This window comes from Triticum aestivum, chromosome 6B (assembly GCF_018294505.1).
Source record: "Triticum aestivum cultivar Chinese Spring chromosome 6B, IWGSC CS RefSeq v2.1, whole genome shotgun sequence".
Classification (NCBI taxonomy): Eukaryota; Viridiplantae; Streptophyta; class Magnoliopsida; order Poales; family Poaceae; genus Triticum; species Triticum aestivum.
In genome coordinates, this window is record NC_057810.1 from 146,211,546 (window position 1) to 146,215,408 (window position 3,863).

The following is a 3,863-nucleotide window of genomic DNA, read 5'->3' on the forward strand; positions in this document are numbered from 1 at the left end:
GTTGCTGCTACAACTGCAACACAGGCATAATTTTGGGAAACAATGGCAACTACAAATTCTGAACGCGACCTGAAAACATGTGGATTTTTCCACCATAGCTACCGAATCAACAACAACACGGCTTCGTCTGTATTTGTTCATCACGAATATTATTGTCCCGTGGGCGAGCATCAGTCAACCACATTGCATTCCAGGAACTATGTTATTTCATCAACTTAGCAGCAAAAGCACACACGTGAAATAACATCAGGATGTCAGTAGAGATAGATTTTGCATCTGATAGTAGGGTACTTTTACAAGCCAAAAGGCCAAAACAATAATCAGCCAGGGTACTTCCACATCTCAGAATCACATTACTCTTCCCCAATAGAGGACTCAAGAAAGAGTGCAACATAAATAGTAGTAAAACTAGCTTCCAGACCATCATGGCCTCATTCTACCTTCTCAGTTCACCGCAAAATTATGCAGAAGTGCACAACTAATAAGTAAAGTACCAAACCCTTAGCAGCTCAAAGTAAACATGTCGATGCGAAATACCACCAGCATGAAAAACAAAAACTACTCATGCCTCAGCTCGAGAAGCCCTCCAGGCCCTGGCACGCCTCAACACACAGAAGGGATCCTCCACTGACAAGTCAATGGCGTTCTGAAAGCTCCAGCTAGGGGAGGCGGGGCAAATGTAAATGACATCACTGCCAGTGCCTCCGCCTGATGGCGCATCGCCTTCACTAACGGAAACTGACACGGGACCTCCCTCCATTACCACATCATGGCTGCCGGTGCTTCCACCTGATGAAAAATTGCCCTCACCAGCAGAACCTGAGACAGGGCCTCCCTCCACCACCACATCATCACTGCCACTACTTCCACCTGATGGCGCATTGCCCTCGCCAACAGAACATGACATCCGGCCTGCCTCCGATACCACATCATCACTGTCTCTACAAACCATTCCCAGCGTCTTAAGCACCTTCCCATTCTTCAAGATGTAACCGAGGAACAGCAACTCACAGTCCAGGCCCTGGAGTCCGTGGAGGACGAGTGTCTTCAGATGTGATTCGAGGCAATCACAAGAGCTCTGAGACTCCCAGAACTCAGCAGAATGTACACCATCAGGTGAAGTGGATTGAATGGACTGAAATTGAGCAAAAAGAAACAATGTCAGCGTTTAGCATATCAAACTTCAAATTACACCAAAATACAATTACAAGTGCAAAGAACAGATATCTACAACATCAATCTGGACCATATAGCAATTAACTAGTACTGGAATAAGCTGGTATTCATATTATCATCTTGAATCACCATCGATAGACAAGTATAGGGAAGGTATCAAAATGCCATATTATCGATAAACAAGTATAGGGAGGACATCAATATGCCATATTATCGCTAAACAAGTATAGGGAAGATAACAAGTGCTAGAACGAATATCGTATCTGAGTAATGCTACACACACGGGGACTTTACCGGGGCTTCACGGGGGATAATTAAAGATTAATGGCTGTGATTTAGTTCAGTAGGACGGGCCCCACCAGTTAAATTCAGGGAGGGGGGGGGGGGGGTTAAATTAGGCCACATTCTTCAGCCCGTGAAGTTCGTTGAAACATCCCCGTGAATCTAGTATCATCGTATCTACAGTATCAATCTGTAATACTCCCTCTGTTCATTCATATAAGATGTTTTGGCAGTTCAAATTGAACTGCCAAAAACATCTTATATGAATGAACAGAGGTATAGTAGTATATAGCAATGGGCAACTAGCACTTGAATAAGCTGATATCCATATTATCGTCTTGAATGGCAATTGATAAACAAGTGCAGAGATGAACAGATATCGATATGGCATACCATGATGTGAAGTGTCTCGAGGCGAGGAAAGCATCTGAGCAGGGTGTGCAGCATCTTGACCTCCATGTCGTGCGAAAGTCGCACCTTGACAGCTAATATCTTCAAACTTGGCAGCATGGCGCTAGCTCTCACACTCATCCCAGCCTGCCATTGAGGCAAATTATAAAAAAAATGAGAAATTTGTTTGGTTGCACAGTCACGTAATGAATGCCAAGTGCAGATGACAGAAGTTACAATAAGCAGTTACCCTGATGACAATGCCACCAATCTCGAGAGCGTGGAGTTCAAGGTCCAAGTAGCCGAGCACCTCCAGCCTAGGGGCGTGGACAATCTTGACGGGCCTCCGGTCGAAATGCTTTGGAAGAGCAGGCGCTCCAGGCAGGGGGCATCCTCGACAATGATTTCATCGAAGCTGCATCCCCATTCCATCACGACGCGGAGGCTGCTGGACTTGATGCGGAGGCGTGAACGGCTAATGTACGCGATGGCAAAGGAGAGGATTTTCAGCTTGGGGCAGTGCGCGAGCAAGGCATCGACTTCTCTGTCCTCGATGATGGAGTGGAAAAGGCCGAGCTCTTCGAGGTTGGGGAAGGCGGGCGGAGGGTGGTGGTGTCTGGGAAGCGCCAGCGCCAGACGCCGATGTAGAGGCGGGTGAGGGAGGCACAGCTGAGGATGTTGTCGGGGAGCGGCATGTCGAGCGGCCAGGGGCGGTTGAAGAGGATGAGGTCCTGGATCTTCTTGGCGGCGAGGCTGGCGATCAGCTGCTCGAGCGCGTACTCCTGCCGGTGGAAGGAGGTGCGGATGAAGCGCACGGCACGGACGGGGCCGGGGTGAGCGGCCACGCAGCGAGAGACGGCGCGCACGGCGTGGAAATCGCGGGGCCCGTCGGCGGCCCTGAGGTGGGCGTCGTCGACGAGGAGCGGGGTCGCCGCCCACACGCAGCGCCAGCGGGTGGAGAGTACCATGGTGCGCGCGGCTTCCTTGGTGGGGAGGCGGGAGATGATGTTGCAGAGCAGGTCGTCCGGGAGGCGGCTGATGTGGTCCTGGCCGTCACCATCCTGCACGGCGGGCCGGTCGGCGCGACGGCGGCGGCGGCGGTGTCCTCGGAGTCGGAGGAGGTGAGGGAGAAGTGGTCGTCGTCGGAGTCGGAGGAGTCGTCGGCGTCGGGCGCGGGGAGGAAGGGCGCGGGGAGGAGGGAGATGATTTGGGAGACGATGCCGTCCATGCGGTCCTGCGCGGACGGGCCCTCCAGTGCCATGTTGTTGAAGTACTCCTCGATTTGGGCGTAGTTGACAAATACTTCTCCCTCTCCTCCCCCTGCGGCGGCGTCCATGGCGGCGGCGGCCGGCTAGGGTTTTGTCGGCGGGCGGGTGGGAGAGACCTCACCTCCGCGAGGGGAGCAGGCTGAACAAATGGGGACTGGTGTGTGGTGTGGGATGCCGTGGACCGTGTGGACTGGCTGTACGGGGCTCTTTGGTCTGACTAGTGTTGTGAACTTGTGGACCAAAATGTAAATTTCAAAGTTCAAAGAGATAAATTCAGCTGTGAACAGTTGTTGGCGGTGTCCCGACCGGCCGCTCACCACGTCGGTTCTCGGTCCTCTGGGCCGGGCCAAGGACCCCTTTGCCAGTTCCGTCTAGGCCACTTCAGCGAGTCCATCACATAAAAACTCCATAAGACTTGCATGCAAGACAAGAATCTGGAATCATGGAGAACTCTGCCTCACCGTACGTAGCCGGGAGAACTCTGCCTCATCGCACGTAGCCGACTAGGATTTGTACCCCTAAGGGTCCTCGGTATGTTATATAAGCCAGGGTCTTGGTGGTCGAAAGTGATTGGTACACCCGACCACTTATTGTCCGAAGTCATTGTGCTTTCAATGGTACACATCTCTCGAAGAGCACTCTTTCGTTGATTTCTTGGTGAGTGTGTTTCATAGATCATATGTACGTCTTTGGCCTCGAACGTGTATTGTTCTTTTGTACGGTCGATTTGTACACCACGAACCCTTC

General features: G+C 51.7%; 1 pseudogene; it reads right to left on the reverse strand.

Annotated features, from left to right (window-relative positions):
• Positions 1 to 254: 254 nt before the first annotated feature.
• Positions 255 to 3,307, reverse strand: LOC123136242 (putative F-box/FBD/LRR-repeat protein At5g56810; annotated as a pseudogene).
• Positions 3,308 to 3,863: the final 556 nt, after the last annotated feature.